This window comes from Dermacentor albipictus, unplaced genomic scaffold (genome assembly GCF_038994185.2).
Source record: "Dermacentor albipictus isolate Rhodes 1998 colony unplaced genomic scaffold, USDA_Dalb.pri_finalv2 scaffold_34, whole genome shotgun sequence".
NCBI classification, from domain to species: Eukaryota; Metazoa; Arthropoda; class Arachnida; order Ixodida; family Ixodidae; genus Dermacentor; species Dermacentor albipictus.
In genome coordinates, this window is record NW_027225588.1 from 959,873 (window position 1) to 985,512 (window position 25,640).

The 25,640-nt window shown below is 43.4% G+C and overlaps 1 pseudogene; it reads left to right on the top strand.

Moving 5' to 3' along the window:
* Positions 1 to 22,677, top strand: part of LOC135921221 (carboxypeptidase M-like) — a 38,386-nt pseudogene extending 15,709 nt beyond the window's left edge.
* Positions 22,678 to 25,640: the final 2,963 nt, after the last annotated feature.

Here is a 25,640-nt window from a genome sequence, read left to right on the forward strand (position 1 = left end):
AATGCCCGGGACATCCAAACGTCATCTTTATGCACGTCAGTCCGTAGTAAATGCCGCGCAACACGCCACTCCTGTAGAGCAGGCTAAAGAAGTTCAGCAAAAGAAACGCTTTACTTAGCATGAGTACAAGGGGCTCTTCAAGAAATATGTCGCCAATTGTCTCGCGCAAGCTTTGCTTATCGAATTTGCGATTGCAGTCGCACGTACTGCACCGATGTTCACAGCAGGCTCCATAGCCATACGCGGGAGCTTCGCAAATAAAGCTGCAGATCGTCGAATGCGGCTATCGCCACCGTGTCTTCGAAATGTTTGGTTCGTTTAGAGGTTGGCATTCACGTCGTTTACGCCCTAGATGGCTTCTGAGACGTCCCATATTGTCATATACCTTACATCATCGCGTCGTCGTGAACTGCGACGTATTCGTCAGTCCTCGCACCAACTGATGCGTTACGACAAGCAGCGTAATAGTCGAGCGATTCCTGGAGCAGTGTTGGAGGGTTTCTATAGGCATCAGCACACTCAACCGCGTTGTTATTGCTAGTGGGGCGAGCGCAGAACTCCCCTTGGTTTGACCTACGCAGGGCAGTATTGGTACCACAGCGTTGCGCTCGTTATAAAGCAACAAATCAGCCGCCGGGTACTCCTAGATCTCTTTGTTGTGCGGCCAAATTTGTTCCAGAGGACTTCTTTGTAGAGGCGTTCACAGTAGAAACATAGGAATTCGGCCGGGACATATTCAATCGTTCGTTGTACTGATCATTTCACTGTGAAGACTACGACCGCATAGAAATATATATATATAGTACTCAAGTAACTATCCAACTACTCTAGTAAACACCCTTGATACACTTGGTGTAGGTGCCGGAATCATATATACAGTATGTGAATGCAGAATTGCTTCTTTGGTTCCGTTAGTTCCTCAACCGTAAGAAGCGCCCAGGTGCAGATATAAAAAAACAAAGGGTCGTGGTGACGGCGTGCGACAGGTGTGTGTGTGTGTGAGCTTGTGGGCGTAACCTGTGCGTGTGGTTTAACAAGAGCGGCGTCTACAGCATTCGCCACGAATTGGTCATCGATATCATTGTGCCCAGTCAGCGCTGTCGGTGCGGGTAGAACAAAAGTGCAGCTGAAGCTCTCTTACTAGGAATTATCGTGGTGGCTAGCATATAATGGCTCCGTATGTGCGCCGTTTCGAGGTAAACGTTCTTCCTTCTCCGCCTCCTTTACATTGGCCTAGCGTTGTACATTCCTGGTTATTCTGGCACATGACGCAGGAGAAACTGTCAGCTTCTTTGTTGGAGGCATGCTTGCAGTCCGAGAGCTGGAGCAGTTGTTGAGAGGGGCGAGCGGCGTCAACTTAAACATAGTACTGTGCTTACCTTCCTCCTCTACTATTGTGCAGTCACTGCCGCAATAACTGCCGCAATCACTGCTGCCGCCTCCGCGCAATTTACGCGCCAGCTGCGCGGCAGTCAGGCCTCGTGCGCCTGTAGGGGTCAGAGCTTAGGACTTGTAGCGGATGAAGTGGAACTCGTGTCCAGAAGACCCAGTTATCCTATCGTCACGTGACTGATCTTAATTGAAGCCTTACTACATAGATAATACAGATTGGTTGCTTTCAAACTCCTAAGTCAACTGATAATTAACAATCCTCACAAAACCAAGATTCAGTCTCGTAACTGAGTTTTATTTTTAGTTACAGTAATTAACTACTGTATATTTCTTCAGTGATTTTGTATTTTGTTGGTTATATTATCTCTAGTTTAGCATTGTAGCATTATTTTATCGGATTTGTACGCGGAGAATCAATTTGTTATGGTGTACCGAAAAATGTAACATGACCGTGTGTAGCCTTGAGGAGAGCTTGCTTTATTTTTTGAATTTACCTGCAGACATGCATGTCATGTTTCGGATGTGTCGTTGTGAAGTATGCGAGTTCATAAAGTGTGACACAGAATTTTTTGGGCGTGAAAATAAGTGACGCAGTTCATTAGGATGTGAGGCCCGAGGCGCCCTGCTTGGCCCGTAAATACTGTGTTTGATTTATTTATTTCCTTATTTATAAATGCTTAGCATCATCATTGCATCGGAAGATTGCATGGAAGAGGGAGATAGATGCAAAAAAGTACTTGATACGATGCATTCTTTGTTAGCTTCAGCCACTTTGAATCTATCTATCTATCTATCTATCTATCTATCTATCTATCTATCTATCTATCTATCTATCTATCTATCTATCTATCTATCTATCTATCTATCTATCTATCTATCTATCTATCTATCTATCTATCTATCTATCTATCTATCTATCTATCTATCTATCTATCTATCTAGCTAGCTAGCTAGCTAGCTAGCTAGCTAGTGGTCACGTTGCCACGGCAACGTCGTCAGTCGAGCGTTATCCAAATCTCACCTGGACTCTTGCACATAAGATCGGGCATGAAAACTGTAGTACACCGGATGCTGGTTTCCTCCATATGAAAAGCGATTAAAAACAAGTTTGTTACCCCCGTACACGCCAACCGGCTCCCGAAGCTCACAACGAAGCTCATGGAAGACCGTAGCTTCGACCAGATGTGCGACAACTCGGTCATTGCATTCATCAGAAGTCTACTTGAGCACCTCGAGGATGGCGTACTACGGGGGGCAACGCTGGGCACAGAGGAAGAAGCACGTGTGCTCAATGATCATGCAAAAAGGAAAGCAAGCCTACCATCTTTCTGATTCTTAGCATGTCAGAGCTCCACATTGAGCGCCTGATCCAGTTCGTCGGGAGAGTCAAAAGACATACGAGGTGAACCGACGCAGGGCCGACGCCGAAGCCAACTACCTGTAAAATGCCGCGCATGAAACCGATTCCCACAGTACAATGCATCTGTATATTTTTTTTTTATTTAGATAGAGAGCGCACTGAAAGTATGTATTTAAGGAACGTAAGTAAAGGAGATACAATTGTTATCATTATCCAATATATAGTACGAAAAAAATGTTAACAGAGAAATAATTAATACCACTGGCAGAGCGCTTGCACGAGCGCTTACACTGTGTCCTCGGCATGAAATGCACTAAGCGATAACCAATTTTCCCATTTATTTCTTGCTCTCACGATGGTGAGCGAGTATTACTGGCGAATTAGGTTCGAAGCGGGAAGCCCGCGTGCTGACATGTGTTGCGGAAACACGGTATCTGGCAGAGCATTCCCGTAAACTTATACCGGTGCCCGCTAAACCCTTTGCATGCTCAGTCGTCGCAGCCGGTATACGCTGACGCTTGCGGTATACGGTAACGCTCTGCTAAAGCGGCATAAAGCGATGTAAACCGATCAGAGTGCAGCGTTGGCGTAGAGGTAGAGTATCCGCCTCGCGAGCCAGAGGACCGTGGTTCGAATCCCGGTGCCGCGCAATTTTCTACCGGATAAAAAAAAATCCGCGTGTTGTTAAAATTGCATAAACAGGCCAAGAGTGCGGCGTGATCCCGGTGACCAGAACAGGTAACGCACTCCCTCACGAGAGCGGGATTGGCCACCCTGGAGCAGTACATGGCCACAACCTCCTATGTGAACACAACAATCAAACCCTTAGTCCCCAGCGGCTGCGAAGCAACTGACCACATCGGCGCTCAGATCTGTGACGCAGCAAAGGGTGCTAAGAATACCTGGGTTCAAACAGGCAGCCATTCGAATCTGAACCTGGCAACGTTTAACGGTAGAACGTTATCCAGTGAGGTGAGTCTAGTAATGCTGTTTGAGGAATTAGAGGGCAGTAAATTGAATGTAATAGGGCTCAGTGAAGTTTGGAGGACAAAAGAAGCATATACAGTGCTAAAAAGCGGGCACGTTTCCTGATTCCTGATAAATAAGGATATAGCTGGTAAATTACAGGACTTCTATAGCATTATCGAGTGAGGGGCAGGTCTTGTTGTGAAACTTAATAACAGGTAGAAATTGAAGGTCGTACAGGTCTACGACCCTACATCTAGTCATGATGACCAGGAAGCCAAAAGCTGCTGCTGTGAAGACGTGGAATCACCTAGGGATAAAGACAAACCAAAATACACTATGCTTATGCGCGAGTTACATGCCACGGTAGGCAAGATTGAAGGCTGGAGACAAGTCAGTGGGGGAACATGGCATAGGCTCTAGGAATAGCAGGGGAGAGTTATCAGTAGGGTTTGCAGAACAGAATAGTATGCGGATAGTGCATACCTTCTTTCGTAAGCGGGATAGACGAAAGTGGACGTGCAGGAGCCCGAATGGCGAGACTAGAAATTAATGAGACCTTATACTCTGCGCTAACCCAGTCATCATACAACATGTGGACGTCCTCAGCAAGGTGTGCTGCAGTGACCATAGGATGGTAAGAACCCGAATTAGCCTAGACTTGAGGAGGGAATGGAAGAAACTGGTACATAAGAAGCCGAGCAATGAGTTAGCGGTAAGAGGGAGAATAGAGAAATTCCGGATCAAGGCACTGAACAGGTGTTCGGCTTTGACTCTGGAAGAGGACCTTAATGTTGAAGCAGCGAACGATAACCTTATGGGCATCATTACGGAGTGTGCAATAGAAGTCGGCGGCAACTCCGTTAGACAGGATACCAGTAAGCTATCGCAGGAGACGAAATATCTGATCAAGAAACGCCCATGTATGAAAGCCTCTAAACCTACAGCTAGAATAGAACTGGCAGAACTTTCCAAGTTATTCAACAAGCGTAAGACAGCAGACATAAGGAAGTATAATATGGATAGAATTGAACATGCTCCCAGGAATTGAGGAAGCCTAAAAGCAGTGAAGAAGAAACTAGGAATAGGCAAGAATCAGATGTATGCGTTAAGAGACAAAGCCGGCAATATCATTACTAATATGGATGGGATAGTTGAAGTGACTGAGGAGTTCTATAGAGATTTATACAGTACCAGTGGCACCTACGATGATAATGGAGGAAAGAATAGTCTAGAGGTACTTGAAATTCCGCAAGTAACGTCGGAAGAAGTAAAAAAAGCCTTGGGAGCCAGGCAAATGGTTAAGGCAGCTGGGGAAGATCAGGTAACAGCACATTTGTTGAAGGATGGTGGGCAGATTGTTCTAGAAAAACTGGCTACCCTGTATACGCAATGCCTCATGACCTCGAGCGCACCGGAATCTTGGAAGAACGCTAACGTAATCCTAATCCATAAGAAAGGGGACGCCAAAGTCTTGAAAAAATATAGACCGATCAGCTCACTGTCCGTTGCCTGCAAAGTATTTACTAAGGTAATCGAAAATATAATCACGAACACCTTAGATTTCTGTCAACCAAATGACCAGGCAGGATACCGTAAAGGCTACTCAACAATAGACCATATTCACACTATCAATGAGGTGATAGAGAAATGTGCGGAATATAACCTACCCTTAAATATAGCTTTCATTGATTACGAGAAAGCATTTGATTCAGTCGAAACCTCAGCAGTCATGGAGGCAATACAGAATCAGGGTGCAGAAGAACCGTATGTAAAGATACTGGAAGATATCTATAGCGACTCCACAGCCACCGTAGTCCTCCATAAAGAAAGCAACAAAATCCCAATAAAGATAGGCGTCAGGCAGGGAGATACGATCTCTCCTATGCTATTCACAGCGTGTTTACAGGAGGTATTCAGAGACCTGGTTTGGGAAGAATTGGGGATAAGAGTTAATGGAGAATACCTTAGTAACTTGCGATTCGCTGATGATATTGCCTTGGTTATTAACTCAGGGGACCAATTTCAATGCATGCTCACTGACCTGGAGAGGCAAAGCAGAAGGGTGGGTCTAAAAATTATTCTGCAGAATACTAAAGTAATGTTAAACAGTCTCGGGAAGAGAACAGCAGTATACGATATGTGGCGAGGCACTGCAAGTTGTACGGGAATACATCTACTACTTGGAGAAGAATGGGAGAGGCCTTGGCCCTGCAGTGGGTGTAACCAGGCTGATGATGATGATGACATCTACTAAGGGCAGGTAGTGACCGCGGAAGCGGATCATGAGACTGCAATAATACACCGCCGTGGTTGCCCAGTGGCTATGGTGTTTGGCTGCTGAGCAAGGGGTCGCGGGATCGAATCCCGGCCGTGCCGGCCGCATTTCGATGGGGGAGAAATGCGAAAACACCCGTGTACTTAGATTTAGGTGCACGTTAAAGAACCCCAGGTGGTCGAAATTTCCGGAGTACTGCACTACGGCGTGCCTCATAATCATAAAGTGGTTTTCGCACGTAAAACCCCATAATGAGAGTGAAATAATCAGAAGAACCTGAATGGGCTGGGGTGCGTTTGGCAAGCTTTCTCAGATCATGAACAGCAGGTTGCCATTATCCCTCAAAGGAAAAGTGTGTAACAGCTGTGTCTTACAGTACTCACGTATGTGGCAGAAACCTGGAGGCTTGCGAAAAGGGTTCTACTTCAATTGAGGAGGACGCAACGAGCTATGGAAAGAATAATGATGGGTGTAACCTTAAGGGTTAGGAAAAGAGCAGATTGGGTGCGGAAACAAACGCTTGTTAATGACATCTTAGTTGAAATAAAGAAATGGGCATGGGTAGGAAATGTAATGAGGAGGGAAGATAATGGATGGTCATTAAGGGTTACTGACTGAATTCCAAGGGAAGGGAAGCGTAGCAGGGGGCGGCAGAAAGTTAGGTGGGCGGATGAGATTAATTAAGAAGTTTGCAGGGACAACATGGCCGCAATTAGTACATGACCGGGGTAGTTGGAGAAGTATTTGAGAGGCCTTTGCCCTACAGTGGGCGTAACCAGGCTGAAGATTATTATGATGAAAGCGGTTTATTAACTCGCTTGAGCGCTAAAAGTACTTGTTTTAAATATTCGTTTTTCCCTCGCACCATCTCTTATGGGACAATCTATCTCTGACATTAGGTACAGCGTCCCGCAGGGTTCTATTATAGGTCCTACGATTTTCCTTCTTTATATCAATGATATCGTGGCAATACCAGGAACACCCGATATTGTATTATATGCCGCCAATACAAACGTTTTTTTCTCCTCTGATAACATCTCTACTCTAATTGCTCTTATTAACAACTGGTTAAATTCCCTTTCAGTGTGGCTATCGGCTAATCAGTTGAGCCTAAATGTTAAAAAAACAAAGTATATTGTTTTTACTCCTATTAACAAACCAGTTAAGTTCGCATCTTCTTTAATATTTCAATCGCAACCACTTGAAAGGGTTTCCCAGTACAAGTTCTTGGGTGTACTCTTCCATGAAAATCTACGGTGGACGCATCACGTAAGTTATATTAAACGTAGCATAGCACAATTAATTGGTATGCTCAATAAGCATCGCACGCTGTTACCTTTAAACCTTGAACGTCAGTTATACTTTTCTACTATTCATTCTAGACTCCACCATTGTCTACTTATCTGGGGCGTCACTTCTAAGGCTAACTTGGAAACTCTATTCCGAATGCAGAAGAAGTGCGTTCGTATTATTAATAACCTATCGATGTACGAACATACCTCTGAGTACTTTCACCAGGACAGTATTTTGAGTGTCGCTAGTTTGTATAAACAAAAGTTATCCGAAAAAGCTTTTTTAGAATTCATAAGTAATCGCGAGAACTTTTTTTCTATATATACTAATACCACAACTAACTACACCTTAAGAGCTAGGAACTTTATTAAGGTAAAAACTAGAACAAACTACGGCAATCAGCTTTTACAGTGGCAGATTCCTAATTCACTTAATGATGAGCATGCTTTATTTGATATCATGCAAGATTCCTCAACCATTTCAATATTCAGAAAGAAATCAAAACTGTATTTTTCCAAGAAATGACACCTGTTTTTTGTAATTTATTTCCTGTTTTTTCGACTGATATCCAATTTCATGCGTTGCAAGACTTTTTGTTCCCATGTGGCCTTTTGGCCTTCCTGTATCTTTCTGTACGCACTTTATTTCTTCATTTTCATTATTTATACTTATTGTGTTGCAATGATTTCTTGTATGTATAATTGTAACATTCGTATACATAAGTATGTATATGTGTGTATTATGTGTATATATGTATATATTTTTTGGACTGTTGTCTGCTGTGCTCCGGCGCCATGACAATCTTGTATTGTCAAAATTGTAATAAACTTCAAACTTCAAACAACACTGCATAGGAATGACTCTGTTGCGCAGATTGTCTTAAGTTGTTCTCGTTAAAAGGTCTTCGCATCAAGCCAGGAAGTTTCTTTATCGTCTTATTGTACAGAGTGTTAGTAAAAAATTTTTATTTGTTTGCTGTTTTGGTAGCATGTTTCTTTTCTTGTTTAGTTTTGTAAAACCATTCCATCTTTGTCTATCTTTATGGTCACATTTCTCCTCTTTGATGCCCCTCCTTTTAGGGTGCGTATCAGGCCTGCAGTAAAAAAAAAGAAATTATGGGGTTTTACCTGCCAAAACCACTTTCTGATTATGAGGCACGCCGTAGTGGAGGGCTCCGGAAATTTCGACCACCTGGGGTTCTTTAACGTGCACCTAAATCTAAGTACATGGGTGTTTTCGCATTTCGCCCCATTGAAACGCGGCCGCCGTGGCCGGGATTCGATCCCGCGACCTCGTGCTCAGCAGCCCAACACCATAGCCACTGAGCAACCACGGTGGGTACAGGCCTGCAGTATTCTGCGAAATTACAAATAAATAAATAGGGACACCGACCATGACAGATTCCGTAGTTGAAGTCCCCACCGTGTACAAAACCACTATCAGTTGGTAAACGTGAACTCCAATCTCGCTTAATTAGCTCCTCTATGCCCTGTCCTAATCGAGATGCTCTCGCAGTGGCAAGGAATTTCTCTCGCAAGCTGGACTCCATGGCCGTTGATCCAAAGCTGGTGATATAATGTACGAACGACAAATATTTCAAGGTAGTTTTAATGATCTCGAAGGTATTCTAAGGCTATGTGACATGTTCGAATTAAATCGCCGGAAACGCAACGGGACGACAGAATTTTGCAGTACCAACTATTAAAACGAAACATATATCGACAGCCTGTATACTAGCCAGAAGCCAAAGCGCGACAGTACGCATCAGTTGTCGAACAAGCTCTCAATTTTTTTTAAGTGCCGCATTTTTAAACAAGCGCAAGGCGCCTTTATACCATGCGAACCAATATTGTGAACCAAGAGTGCATAAATTGTATTTCTGCTCGCCGCGTGCAACGGTTTCTCTCATGTTTCGCGACGGAACGCCAGGCCTCGCTGACGTCCGACGACGACGTTTTCCGGCGCCTCGCAAGCGTCTACTCGTTCAATCATGCCCGCATGCACCTGGGCGAGCCTTCATCCATCAACGGCTTGGGGTTCGAGAATGGTACAACAGAGTCCTTCCATGTTTTACTGGTCACGAAACTCCGCCGTCACGCTATGGGAGAGGTTCATATACTGCCCAAAGGTGCCGCAACGCGGCGCCACTGTGCCACAGAGGGCATCGTTCGCGTACCGAAACGCGTGCTGCAGTGCGAGGCGAGCCGAGTGATCGGGTGCGTTCTGTGCATGTGCTGCGCAAATTTTTCGAGTGCTGGACTGTTTAGTTGAAGTGGCGGGGTGGGACAAGGATGCTGAACACGTGTTGCAAGTAACAGCTGAAGAAGTAGAATGGTGGTATCTCTAACAAGCCATTTAAAAAAAAAATTGCTGTATTTGGATGCGGCTACTTGTGTTCGTTTGAGAGTTGTTTTGCCATGTGTTATGAAATGCTTTAGACTTTCTTGCTGATAGAAACAATCGATTATGCATTCTGTATTTATTGCCATTCGCTTGCTCGTGTTTGTTTCCTGCCCCCCAATGCATATCTCTCACGTTTGATGTTATTTCTTTACGCTTATTTATATCAGTGTCATGCTTTTAACAAACTTCTTGCATTGTGAATGGTGGACCATTCGTGACCGGACGCCTCTGTGCTGTCTGTATTTCTGTCCGCTTATTTTAATGATAAATGAATGATCATGCTTGTATGTTGTTTTTGCACCAACACGTTCTATTTCTTTTCTTAATCGAATTATAAAATTTTTAACATATTGTAAATAGTTGCGCATTAAGAACCAAAATACCTAGTCTCACCGTTTCTGCGTCGAAACCACGAGCAGCGTGAATAAGTGCTGGGCTTACTGACGCTTCTAAACGACTGTTTGCTAAGGCAATTGCCTAATTACAATACAGCTAGTTTCAACTGCGCAAGTCCTAACACTTTACGTTCGCCTCAATCCGTCGCTAAAAGCCGCATCGAAGACATTTAGTAGCGAAGTTTGTCTTGCATTAATCCTACCTAAATCTCATTCAGAAATGGCATCGCTTTGCAGAGAAATCTTAAGCGCATGGAGCAGCTCAATTTCCTTTTCTTTGTCATTAAGTATTCTACGGTAGCAGCCCTTGCAATAACAATTTCATTCTTTTGATCTCCTTATAAGATACTGCCCACAGTCAGAGTCCTTCTCTGCCACAGTTAAACAGAAAGTGAACAGCTGTGCTCGGCGAACAATCTCGCGCTTTGCGCAACGGGGAGTTGGCGATTACTTACTGGTAAGCGGCGGTGCAACAGCCCATATGTTTGCATCTGGTGAAAAGTGGGACCACTGACGCTTTGTTGCGAATGCGCGGAGTTTAATCTCAGCCAAATATTAAATAGCGGAGACCACCGAAGTGCTGAGGCGAACGACGTTGATGTAGAAATGTGAACCGAGACCAGCCGGCCGTGTACAGCGGACGCATTTCGACGGGGGCGAAAGGCAAAACACCAGTTTATTTAAATTCAGGTGCATTTTAGAGACATTTAGTAGCGAAGTTTGTTTTGCATTACTCCTGCCTAAATCTCATTCAGAAATGGCATCGCTTTTCTGATTTTTAGGTGCATTTAAAGACATTTAGTTGCGAAGTTTGTCCTGCATTAATCCTACGTAAATCTCATTCAGACGTTTATTTACGTTTACTTAAATTCAGGTGCACTTTAAAGGATCCCAGGTGGTCAAAATTAATCCTGAGTCCCCCACTACGGCATGCCTCATAATTTTTTAGTGGTTTTGGCTCTTGAAATCCCAGATTTTTTATTTATTTATTTATTTATTTTTATCTGAGACCGCCGCAAGCTCCATGTTATGAGCGGCTTTTTTTTTCGTCCCAGGCGCTCATATCATGGCAGAAGACGCGCTCAGGCAGTAATTTAAGCAAATTCAATGTTAAAAATAGTTACGGGAAACTAGAGCGACGGTTAAGGAAGTTGAGAAAGCTAGAATACCGAGACTGCCCCACACACAACCACAGCGGTAGCGGCGTTCGCATGCCCTCTCATGCACGGTTGCGCCTCTAGCGGCGGGCGCTGGCTCTATATGAAACTGAGGCGGCAGTTTCGTGACCAGAAAAAAAAAAATGGAAGGACTGTGGTACAACTAACGGCGCCGCCATGTATGCCTTCCAAGGTACGCACTCTGTACGTGCACTAATGATGGGAGTCATTTCAACATATTCAAGCATGCGTACTTTCTGCTGCATCAAGTAGCCGGGCACTGTGCGAGCAAGCAAATCCTTTCGACGTTAGACTGTTGTATTATCGGCCACAAAGCATTTTGGCTAATGGGTGCTTGACGCGTTACCTCATGTAACCCAGCGAGACCTTGCGCGCTTGATGGTTCTTCTCTTGTTGCAGACAGCACGCAAAAAGAACAGCTAATAGCACATAGACAGGAAGGTCCTTTAAACACGTTTCGTCTGCTAGAGCAGACGACATGTGTCTAAGGGAAATTTGGTTTTGCAGACTCCACGTGGAACCAACTGAGGTGCGCCGGAAATGGCACAGACACACTCGCGAAGTAAGCAACACAGGAATTTTTCTACGTGCGGGTCACGGCATTTCCTTCAGATAAAGTAAATTTAAATTCTTCAACATTCGTCGCTTTGAATTATAGACGTAGTATGCGACCGTTAATTATTTACGAGGTTTGCACGACAGTGCTGGTCGTAAGAGTTACAAACGCCGACGAAATTCAGCGTTATATGTCAAGGTTGCGATGCTCGCACACGCAGTTAGCAGTCTCCAAAGTTACGTCGATCGCTTTGTATTGTCTAACCACCTTTAGACTGTTCTTAACACAATGACAAAGTGAACCAACCGACGCAATCTGAAATTCCAGCTTCAAACAAAAGGATGCCGGCGGGTAAAAAAAGCTTAGGCCATCAGTGTTCTTCAAATCGAAGGTCACCGGTGGCATTGATTCACTGGGCACATTTTCATGCGTAAAGAGTGGCCGAGCCTTTCACCACGGTGCATAGGCGGCATACCTACTTGCGTGATTGTGCAATTCAGCGGCTAAGCGAAGTACCAAAACGAACGTCAGATGGTTGGTCTTTCTGACGCATGAACCTGCGATGAATGTTGTTAACGAGAATACGCTTGCATCAACTCACCGACTTGTGATTTTTAATTGTATAAATTGTATGTTTAGCACTGTAGCGTAAAGAAAGCTTTCTACGAAACATATCTATTGGTGCTTCCGCTACTCAATGCCTTGTTATGCATTTTTGCTAGCTGTTAATGTGCCTACAAGGTTAAAGCCACCGGAATAGAGAGGTGCACGTGTGACCCCCGATGAAGAGATGAACAAAATTTACGACTTAGTAAAAAATTCTTCTGCTGGGGTCGAAATGCTCGCTCAAGTAGCTTACAGGGCCACACGTGTAGTGCTCGAGGTAAACTCTACGTACAGTTTTGAGGTATTAGGAATCTAATGTCGACAGTGTCGGAGACAATCAGGTGGAAACAGTGGGCTGAGCTGCCGAAGCCGGAATGTGTTTGCTGACTCCAATTAGGAAAATTTAAAAAAAAAAACACTGACCATCAAAAACATGACGCTGCGGATATAACGCCACGAGACTCACCCACGCCTAGAAATGGTGTCTGAAAGTGTAAGTGAAGAATATGAATTTCCTTCTTTGCCACTCGCATCGTCGTGATAGTATTTCTTTCGTGTCTACGATTTGTGGGCGTTATTTAAGCGGCAATTGTGTCACACAGCAAGTACCAACCAAGCCAAGAAGTTCTTCTGAGACTGGACATTTTGCAAAAAACACACGTTTAAGAAACGTAGGCTAGATCAGCCGCCCTTTTTACACACAAAAAAAGAATTTAGGCTAATGTTTTCATTTACACTAATAGCGAAGCAACTAAAACTTTGCTTGTGGAACAAAGTGCACGTGACACTGAAGATAATGGCATATTTCCTTGGAAAAGATCCGACATTGAGAGAAACTTTGTGCCATGAAATAATGGATTTAATATTTATACTGTTTTCATTAAACACCAAATGCAATAAACTTTGTAGGAAAAGCCCCAATGCGGGTCTGTTTTCAGATGTACAAAGTGGACCACTCCTGGTTTTGTTCCTATTTGTTTGTTTTTCAGATATACTAGTCTCAAAGCTTCACGGCGTGGTACTTTTGCCATCACAGTGCTGCAAATAGGAGCTGGAATGAAATATATACAGGACGTTTTTTTTTTTTAGAACATACACAATTTTTATTTAAAAAATGCTATCAGCGCTGTGAAGCTTGCGTGGCGTTATTACAAAATAGTGCCTAGGAGATGCGGCCACGATTTGCTGGCAATAACGTGAGCTACAGTAGATTAAGACACCAAAAAATTCATCAATTACCTTTTTCTGTAGTGCCTTGGGGGCAAAGCTAAAGATGGCACATCCAGAAGCGGTCACATTTCAATGCTCCGCCATTTTTCAAAGATCGTGAAAATCCCACCTAATTCGAGATTTTCATCATTGAATTTCAAAGCTCACTTGAGGCATTATCGAACCCGACCACGTCTCACGTGCAGATAGCTGCACCCCGTAATGAAGTGTGTGACGAAGTCGCTATGATGGCATATGTCACGACGAATCCTGACCCGAAACACAGCCGCACATACTTGCCAAGCAAAGCCTGCTGTACCAATACCTGTCGCGACTGGCCAAGACATTCAGTTTGAAGGTTTGTGGAGCATTCCGTCGCCGGGCGTCTCCTGCTGCTACGATAGCGTGGCTGCCTGTTCTACGCTCCCGGCACCCATATTGCCTGCATTTATTGATCAAATTTTACAAGTAATATCACTAGTTACGTGTGATTTTCAATTAAAGAAAATGAAGGCACATTGAGACTGGCTCCAAATTTTCCACTTATGCAAGAGCCCCCAGAAAACCACAAACTTAATTTCTGTTAATTATTCACCTGAAGCTCACGTATTTAGCGGCAAAATATTTCAGATTCGTCGTGGAACTAGTTTTCTAAAAAGCTACGTTACTACACCTATAGATCTTTATATATAACTGAAAATAAACACCCTGTGCAATGGTCATCCTGCGCTAACTGAAAAGAGATCCACACGTAGTTACCAAAATTAATCTTTGCCAGTACGTGCTGCAGATTGCCACGCGCTGTATATGCATACTGTTGAGATCTGGGTTCTTCGGTCCCACAGCTGCCACCACTGTTGCGATCTCAGTTCTTTAATGCTATGGCTTAGACCAGTGTAAGGATTTTGGGGAATAATAGGGACGGAGACTCTGGTTTAGAGAGGAAGCTTATACAAGTCGTAATAATCATCATCATCTCCATCATCGACCTAGCATTATGTACACAGCGGGACGAAGGCTTCTACCGGCGACGTCATATTGTCCTTGTCTTGTGCTAGCTGATTCCAACCTGCGCCTTAATACATCTATTTACGTGTAATTTACAAGGGCGTAGTAGCCAAATAGCTCGCAAATGGTTTACAGATATCTGTCAAATAGCTGTCAGCGTTCACAAGTCTTACTAGTTCAACTGGTGTCCCCCTCTTTGCTATTGTCCGACTTTAAGAGGAAGCTTTATCAAGGGTGCTCCTATCTAAATACATGTGAAATAAGAAATCGTTTTTCTCGGCACCCACGGCACCAATTTTGACTAGGTTTAATGCACTTAAATGAAAACCTTAAAAACTAGTGACTGATGGTTTCAAATGTTTCAGTTAGGATGTTAGTTTTTTATTTAAAATGAGCAAATATCACACATTTCCAGAAAACGAAACTATTTAGTTTACAGCTCTGTAACTCAGCAACGCACAATGATATCACAATTATGAGAATTGCACCTGATAGAACATCTAAAGCGGACCAACTTGGTGTGTTACACTTGAACGTAACAAAATTCAGTATTATGAAAGCACAGCTTTCGCAGAACCCTTGTACACAACGTAACATTTTCTCGTAGGATATAAACTCACATATCACATTTGTCCATTCAAATCCGCGACATCTCTTCTTGATGCAGAGCCATTAATTTGTAAACTTCGAGCATCTATTTCTTTCGAACTTTTGAATGTTTCAAAACTTCTGTAGCAAAATGCAGGCCCGAAATAGAAATTCCGCATGCAACAGTCACTAGAATTTAGCTTTCTCGCTCGCTCAAATGCAACAAATGTCATTAAAATCGGTCCAGGCCTTATCTCAGAAAAAGGTTTTGCATTTTGCATGTATTTCAATAGGCCACGTTGGAGTTGGGTCCGAGCTGAGGAACCTTTAGCTAGTGCTTATTCAGGAACCAGCCCCGAAGTGAAATAATGTAAACGACGCGAGTCGGCGATGAGGGAATGTTTTCATTGGAATGAGGAGGAAAGAAGAGTTGTGTTTCTCCACCGCCAGGGGGCGCCACCTGCTCAAAGGAAAACCACTCGGGCTGAACTGAAGTTCTCTTGATCTCGACAGGTCTCTCGCGTGCGTCCGCGAATGTCAATTACAGTCGACACCGCACGAAACAAACCAAGAATTACTGCGCATAATTTCGCTCTGGCTATCGCGTCACAGCTTTACAATCATTGTACGAAACTACAATTTTTTTTCATCAGGTCTGCCTGTGTGAAGGTACTTCCGTACTTCGATTCACTTCAAACAAGAAAGCGAGTATCAGTGGCCATGTTTAACGTCACTTCGTTGTTCCTCTTGAGTACAAATCGACGTGAGCGCGTTCCGTAGTATCCAGCATGGCATATTGCGTCTCTCATTGATCACAGAACGCTACTTGCGCATAACGTATCCAGATATAACCCTCACCGGCATAAACATGATATATTGCTCCCTTGAGAACGCGTCTCGTTTTATTTATTTATTTATTTCATAATACTGCAGGCCAACTGAGTTATGGCCCATGCAGGAGGGGCTATACAAGGCATGTAAATACACTGTGACATAAAAAAGAAAAAGAAAGAGCGGCAGTTTAACAGATTGCCGCTAATAGACAGGCAGCAAAATATGTATACACATGTACATATTCATACATATATATACGCATACGCACATATACAGCACTCATTCACTCAGACAAATGCTCTTCTAAAGGTTTAACGAAATCAGGGGATTGGAAGATGGCCCCTGGAAGCCAGTTCCAGTCGGAAACGGTCCTCGGGGAAAAACTGTGTTTGAATGTTTCAGTTCTTGCAAAAATTGGTTCTAGTAAATGACTTCCTGTGTGGTGTGTTCGTCTAGACGATAACTGTTTAAGTTCTGTGGTATGCAAAATGTTTAGTTTAAGTGCTAAAAGGTTATGCAGGAACAACAAACGGGACATTTTCCTGCGTACTTCAAGTAGTTGGATGTTATTTGCTTTCATTAGTGTCGTAGGTGAATCAAGCCTTCTGTATTTGTTATTAATAAACCTAATCGCTTTCCTTTGTACCATCTCAGGCTGGTAAATGTCCTTCTTTATGAACGGGTCCCATAAGACCGACGCGTACTCTAATTTTGATCTGATGAACGTTATGTATGCAAGACGTTTAAGCTTACTTGGAGCGCCTCTAAGCTTCCGCCTCAGAAAGCACAGCTTGGAAAATGATGAGGAACAAATGTCTGCAATATGCGCCGACCAGGTTAAATCGTTTGTTATTGTAACGCCTAAGTACTTATGATGTGTGACCTCCATAATAGAATGATTTAGAAGGCTGTAATAGAAAGGACAAACCTGTTTTTTGCGCGAAATTCGCAGGAGGACAGTTTTATCTAGGTTAAGTTGCATATTCCATTTAAGGCACCATTGATGAACAGCTAATAGTGAGTTTTGTAAGAGGTAATGATCATTACGCTCGTTTATGCTCTTGAAGAGAATGCAGTCATCTGCAAAAAGCTTGACAGAGACATTTTCGGAAATAGCAGCCGGCAAGTCATTAATATAAATTAAGAAGAGCAGCGGGCCTAAAACGCTTCCTTGGGGTACACCTGACGTAACTGGAAGCACTTCAGATTTACAACCATTAACCTCTACGTACTGTGTCCTGTGTTTTAAATAAGCATTAATCCAATTAACAAGGTATGTAGGGACGCCAATACTTTCCAGTTTATAAATAAGTTTACTGTGGGAAACTGTGTCAAATGCCTTGCGGAAATCTAAAATAAGTACATCAATCTGCCCTGATTTATCAAGCACAACAGAAAAATCATGAATTGTTGTAACTAACTGTGTCCCAGTGGATATTTCTTTCCGAAAGCCATGTTGTGCAGGTGATAAAATGTTATTTTCAGCAAGATAGGAGTTACGATAACCCGATACTATGTGTTCAAGCAGCTTGCAACAGGAGGAAGTGATTGAGATTGGTCGATAATTAGAACTGGTTAGCTTGTCCCCTTTTTTTAAAATTGGCACAACGCGGGCCATCCTCCAGTCCTCCGGCACATCTCGCGAAAGTAACGAGACTTGAAAGATCCTCGTTAAGAAAACAGATACCTGTGCTGCAAAACGCTTTAGAAAGGCATTTGGAAGCCCATCGGGACCCGCGGATTTTTTATCTACGCGTTTACGCAACATAGACACAACACCGTTCACAGAGATAGTTGGTACGTCACCAGGATCTTCAACTGGAATTCTAGCTGTGGTTGCCCATTCCATAAGGAACACGCTTTGAAAATACGAGTTAAAACCTTGCGCTGTGATCGTGGTGTCGGTTACAACGCTGTTATTAACTCTAATTTTGGTCAAGTGGTCAGTCCTGCGACCTAAAAAATTCCAAAATTTTTGGGGATCACTTCTGATAAATTCGGGGAGCGTCGTGTCAAAATAACGGGACTTTGCTAGTTTTAACTTATAGGCAAGTTCTCTTTTTAGAACCTGGAACTGTTGCGGACAAGGTATTTTTTACTTCCTACAGCGCCTTACTTTACGTTTCATTTGAATATTTTCACGACTTATCCAAGGATTGCGGCGATTAATACAAACCTTTCTAAGGGCAATAAAATGTTCAATAGTATACTGTACTGTATTCTTAAAGTGCTGCCATAAACTATGAAGGTCACTGCTGCAAGGGTTATCTAACTGTGATTGTAAAGAGTCGATGATTGCGTTATCGTCAGCGCGTGCGCAGTCCTTGATCATTTTAACCGGTCGCATCCCGGCAACAACTGACGAAACACAACAGAAGAACAACAGACGATGGTCCGAGATTCCAGCTTCAACACTAAGCACTCCATCAAAAAAGGTTTGACTAACAAAGAAAAGGTCTAAGACAGATGTCTCTCTGGTGTACGCATGAACGGTTTCCTTAAGGTTTAAAGAAAACTTCAGATCAAGAATAATATCACATGAGGCAGACAGGCCATAATACGGTTTATCCCAATCAATAGCAGGGAAATTAAAATCACCGGTAATAATTAGGTTCCGGTTTTGGTAAGGCAGTAAGCGGCCAAATAAACTATACATGAAAGAATCCGCTGCATCAGGTGCACGATACACAGCACAAAGAAAAAAAGTGAGACCATGCGCAGTAACGTGCAACAACAAACTTTTATGCTGATCAATTTGTTCAAGCAGCGTTACGCTTACTGCACGTTTCGCAATCACAGCAACGCCTCCACCACGTGAGCCACGATCGCGTCTGTATATGACGTAGTCCGGAGGCACAATTTCTTCATCAAGAATACCGCTATGTAACCATGTCTCGGAAATCACCAGTAGGTGAGGATCGTAAGAAATGAGCAGAACTTCAAGGCTATCTATTTTGTTTACAATGCTTCTAGCATTCAGGCATATCACACGTAACTGGCACGTATCTGGCGATGGGGTCGTCTTGACGTCACGACAACTACCGGTATTAATATTAATCGATGGCGGTTTATGCTTCGCTTGATTCGAAGAACCATGGGCGTAAAAAAAAGGCAGTGATTCTGAACCTGTGGCTTGTCAAATACTAGAAGCATTGGCGCGTTTCCTTCGCGGACGACCTGCATTTTCCCCTGTTGTGAGGCTTTCGTTACACCGCTCTCATAGCTGTGATCAATACCGCGTGAAGCAGCTTCAGGTACTTTAAACCTTTGATTTCTCCTTTCGTCCCACGCGTAGACCTCTTTGTTAATGACTAATTTATCATACTTAAGGTACACTTTATCCTCAGGTTCCTTATCTTTAGCAGTAGCCCAGAGTAGCTTTCTGATTGTTCTTAGCCTAGGTGAGAAGTCTTCCGAAATGTACATTTGAGTTCCCTTCAGCTTCGAAGCATTTCTGAGAAGTTCCGCTTTTTCAGTGAAGTCAAAAAACCTTATAATCACCGGACGCGCTTTTCCTACCGCTTTTCTTCCTAGGCGTGGTGTAAACTTTCTAAGCTCTTTACTTTCATTTCAAGTTTACGTTGAAAAATTTCTGTTAGAATATGTTCCTTAATTTACCGTCTCTGCTTCAGACTCCTGAGTCCCATACACAAGCAGATTGTTTCGTGGAGAATAATTTTCAATGTTGTCCACATTTCTCTTTAGTGAAGCAATCTCTTCGTTTAGTTCCACAAGCGTTTGCTCGCATGTCTCCATCCTTTTAGCTGTCTGTGAAAGCACTTCCAGTTTACCTTCAATGGAAGACAATCCCACGTTTGTCGAGGTAATGCGCGAGTCTAGCTTAACTCCGATAGCCTTTATTTCACATGAAGAAGCTTTTTGATTTTGGAGAATTTCCTCGAGTTGATCTGCTATCCCTGGGCCTGGATTAAGTTCAACGTCCCCGCTTAACAACAGTGCAAGCAGACAAAATGAGTCAAAACATTCAGCAAAACATTCAAGCAAGACGCCTGGGCAAGGCAGCACAACCAAACAGAGGGAATCACTTTTAAATTCACAGGAATTGCGATATCTACTAACCTGCATGAAAAAGACGAACAGGTTTAGCCGTGACTGCATCCCTCGGGTGCTGCCTTGCCCACTGGCGAAGAAATCTTGAGGGGCGGTTTCCAAGAAATTTGATGATGTCCATGTTACTTGGGATAGCCATGGTGAATGCCGATAACGTTCTGTGCAGCAGCCATCGGTGTCGTTGCGAAATCCAGTGTTGGCATGGAAGAGCATCGTCACTGGCACATGGTGATGTCGTTCATTCCACGGCGCAGCACACTGACCGTCGACGGGATGAAAAGAAGCAGTGTCGATGTACGAGGCAAAGACCTGCATGCAAAAGACGAACAGGTTTAGCCGTGACTGCATCGCTCGGGTGCTGCCTTGCCCACTGTTTCTTGGCATCCTTCTTTTTCGACCAAATATATTAAGAACAGAGTAATGTATTTGAGAGATTACTGAGTATCATCGGAGTGGATAAATTTTAATTCTGGGGTTTTACCTGCCAGGACAACGATCTGTTTATGAGGCACATTATAGCACTGGAATCAGGATTAATTTATACCACCTGGAAATCTTTACCGTGCGTCCAATGCACACACACACACACACATGAGTGTTTTTGTACTCCACTCCCATCGCAATGCGGCCGCCGTAGCCGGAATTGAACCCGGGACCTCATGTTCAGCAGTGCAACGCCATAGCCACTGAGCTAGGGTGAAGGATGGGATTGAGTTAAAGAGCTCGCAATGACAGAAACTTTGAAAACCACTGCATCGCTGAATCATCTCGGCGTCGTCTTGTGCAGGAAGCATGGCTGACTACAACTACATCCACGAAGGCTGTCTGGATGTGATGCTGGAGCTTTCACGCTGCAAGTTCCCGAACAGCAGTGCGCTGCCGCGCATGTGGGAGGAGAACAAGAAGCCCCTTATCGATTACTTAGGCGAAGTTCATAAAGGCGAGTGCATGATCCTCCTCTTTCTTCAAAAAACTTGCTGTTCATCATAACGTACGCAATCAACCAATATAAAATGAAACACTCCGTGTTTAAGCTTCCACTTCCACAAATACCATTCAAAAAGCCTTTCACTGCTGCTTACCGTGCAGTTATTGTGCCGATAAATCCGCGGTATGACATTTTTTTTTATTTAGAAGACAGAACGTTTTTGCTGATTTTAAGGATATGTGGTATTTCCTTGCATATTGGTGCACCATACTCGTAGGAATGCGATATAGTTCAACTGGTAATGCATATGTGAGGCTTTGGAGGCGGACGCATGACAATCATATCAAAGTAAAGTTTGTCTGTCCATCGCGTAACTATATCGGTCTAGTGTCGACTTTTCTTTCAAAGGGCATTGGCCGTGCCTATCGCAATATCGTCAGTTGTCCTGCTGTATAATGTGCGAGTAATGTGCTTCGATGTGCGTTTCTGCATTCAACTAGACGCTCTACCTAATGTATGCCTCCTGTATAACTAGCAACTTATGCACTTCAAGCGGTGATCAAGCGCACATAATCTGTCACTGAAAGTACAACTTGGGTGGCATCTATCCCGTCAATGTTTATGTAGAAGTATCGCTTGCCACAGGAGCATCAGACTTCGTAGATGGCGTCAAAGTGAGTTCATCGACATTTTTTTTTATTTTGGATGTGTTCTTCTTGATCGAGATTTAGAGTTCTATACTCATATGCTAACACTTCCAGAAAAAAAAAGTTAACAACTGATGTCGTTAAGGCAACACAGGATTGATGGGAACTCGATGGCATTTTCTTCCTAATAGCACGCGGCTTCGTTAAAACACGGCTACGTTCTTTTATTGGTATGTTTAGTTTTGTTGTGTTGCCGCCTACACTCGCAACGTCATTAAAGCAGTTAAGTGCTTCAAGCTTACTACTAATACATATTATCATGTCATTTTGACAGCGCACAAGAAAATATATCTTTTTCGAATAGGCGTGTCACTAAGCCTATAGGTTACATGGATTCCCTAGTACCCGGTGTGCGCAAACATTTCCGATGTTCTCCACAATTTGTATTCTGTAAATTGTTATGCAAAGAGCAGTATGCCTGAAATTGGAGCATAATTTGCGATTGCAAATTATCTTCTTTACGTCTGTTCGAAGCCACAAGGAGGGAGTTGGGACAAACACACGTAGGCTGTCCATGACTACTAGGCTGGGGAAACACCCATCACACCAGCACGGCGGGCGCAGACGCTAAAGCCAGGATTCTCTTTCCTGAATTTTAGTTTGAAACTGTGCTCAACACAACTTTGTTTCTGAGTAATTGATGCAAAATGGCCACATCCCAAAGGTTTTGACCAAAATAAGGATGGATTCAGCAATGGATATTCATGTACTGTGAATATTAGTGAAAAATGTGGCTGAGTGTTTGTTGACTGCATAAAATGTCTTGGTCGGCTGTGGCAGGTGGGTGCTTCGAACCCCACAACCAGATGCCCATAGGCTTTTCAGACTGGTACAAGCAGCTTCTGGATTGGTGTCCACCACTTTCAAAGGCGCAAACTTTTGACGTCGCTCGCACACACCACTGATGCTTGCTTTACAAGCGCTATATAAAACGAACCAGACAGAAGAATACTCAAACACGTCCACTGTTCCGATCATATTTTCCTTGTTATGGAGAGACAGACTTTGGAGTGACGTAGACCGCTTCTCCCAATATATACATTGCAATGACAAGATTTTAGCAACGTGAGCATTCTTGGCATTTTTCCGTCAACCGCAATGCCAAGTGTGTGAAAAAGCATTGTCGAAAACAAGTATTGTCACAACTATTACAATTTGCCTTGCTGTACTTTACAGAGTAGGTCGACTACCCGCAAACATTTTTAAGCAATATATGATAAACTCTGCTTTTTATGCGCTGAGATTTCTAATGTTTCGAATTTTTAGAAAATTTCAGTAGGACGAATGGTCCTCTTTTTTAGGTTCAATATGAGCTCAGTTAGGTGTTTAGGACACTCGCTTTGTGAAATCTCTTCACAGGCAGATAACGTAGCCCATCACGAGCAGACAACGTTAACTTTCCTGAAAACTCCATCCAGGCCTATTTTTAGCCGTTCATTGAGCGTTTTGTTGGTTCTGGTAAAAACATATCCAATCATGCACTTGGTTGAATCGAGACATACTATTTTCGCTCTGAAATATTGATCAAATATATTTTTATTTTAACCCGCCGTGGTTGCTCAGTGGCTATGGTGTTGGGCTGCTGAGCACGAGGTCGCTGGATTGAGTCCCGGCCACGGCGGCCGCATTTCGATGGGGACGAAATGTGAAAACACCCGTGTGCTTAGATTTAGGTGCACGTTAAAGAACCCCAGGTGGTCAAAATTTTCCGGAGTCCTCCACTATGGCGTGCCTCGTAATCAGAAAGTGGTTTTGGCACGTAAAACCCCAAATATTATTATTATTTCTTTTAAACGCGGAAAACGAATTTCCAATGGCGCTCCATATACCTACATTCTTATTACCGAGCGTTGATCCCCACGAAAAGCAATTAGACGGTAAATGAGAGGGTTACCTGGTGAAATTTTGTCAAATACGCAGGCTGCACAATACAAAACAAAAAAGACGAAGGAATAGCTTTAATGTGCCCCTACACGTTTTACTCCTCAAAATTAAAAACAAGTATTGTACTCTCGATCTCTTACATCAGCCAGAAAAAATAACCGAGCTTGAAATCCACAAAAGATAGTATCAAACTAATCCATATTCGCAAAACACTCCATACACGGTGCCCAAAAATTTCATGACATAGTGACTTCAGATTACTAACTTTATTTCAGTCAAGAATCTAAAAAATATAAACATTCATTCCAATTTCTTACACTTTTTTTTCACTGTTCTCTAAGGCTGGTGAATAAAACCACCGCCAGCCTGAATTATTGCTTGATTTCGGCTTCATTTAGAGCATGCTTGAATCACATAGGGAGTGTTAATGTTGGCTAGTGCTTTCGGAGCAGCAGTTTTGAACGAGTTGCTTGAACATTGTTTTAAACTCCCTCTCCGTGACGCGGTGTCCATGCATAGCAGCGTGGCGAGTGTATGTTGGGAACTGGGGACGCCAAAGGGGGAGGGCGACGTGGCCGAAGATATTCCCAGCCAGTCACTCTGTGGTCGCGTAGGCGCTGTGAGGAAAGCAAATCTCTTCCTTAAGAGTTTCGGATAGCGAAGCGGGCACAGAAAGCTTGGCTGTTCATTCCGCCACTTACAGCTACTCTACAACGGCCACATTTCGCGTTTTAGAGTTTTAACTCATCGTACTCCATTTGCTGGACAAACACAACCACGTGAATGGCATCTGACCACTAGCGCCACTTAGTTCACTTTGTATTATATGAAGTTTGACCATAACCGGTTATGTCGCTCCAAGAACAGATTTTGCGAAATTCAAGATGGTGGCGATCTCCTAGACGGAGCATCTAAGGTGGCTAGAAAAGCGTGCGGACTCATCTCCTCTATCAGACCGGAAGCTGATAACCTGAATTAAGCGGCCTAGACAGGTTGCTCGTTCTGGCATGGAGTTATTATTACCACCTCTAGAGGAAACGCTCCTCATAGCGACCATGCACTGAAACCGCTAACCGCAAGGGCGCGTCCATGTTGCACTCAGGCGAGACACGCAATTCTGACGAGACGCGAAATCAATGGGAGCCAGAGCCTCCCTCAGTAGGACGGCCCCATCTTGTTCAGGTGCCTTCAAACGCATTCTTTCGCGCACCAAATATATTGCAGTGCTATTTTATAAACAATCGCATTTTTCTAAAATGCATACAGAATAAACTTTGCAACTTGTCCTTATATACGTGTTGCCTGGAAATGCTTTTTCGTGCATCCTATTTTCAATATCTTTATCGTTGCAAAAAGTAGAGCTAGCAACATGGGGATGTCTTACGGTTGCCATTTTTCTCGCCCAGCTTTTCCCCTATAGTCGATTCAAGCGGTTGGTGAAGACGAAAGTAAACGCATAGGCTGATAGTGCGAGCATGTTGATGCTGAAGGCGACCCGAAACAGCCTTCTGAAGTACCTCCCACACTCGGCATTTACTATGGGCGAACAATATTAGTATAGACATTTTTTATATCATTTACCTCTGTAACATTACAAGCGCAACGTTGAAAATCTACGAGATGTTGCCGTACCTTACGGGCCGTGGGCGAAAATGGGCCGGCCCAATTTCTATTCCCCGCCAAATGTCTTGCGATGAGGACAAAAAATGTGAAATAACTGAGCGAGTTGGAAAACCATTCAACATTAAATAATAGTGCTTTGGTACCAAAACCACGAAACACAGCTAAACGTAGGTCAAGATATCATTTATTTTCCTTACTCTATGGCTAGGTCTACGTGCAGGTGAACGTTGATAAGGCTCACGTTCACGAGTTGTATGTATCTTGTGCAAATATCTGACCATAAAAGCGAGCCTTCTTCTCCCCCCCTGATGTTTCTTGTTATAATGCACTATAGCATAATTTAAGAACGTATGGAAAACAG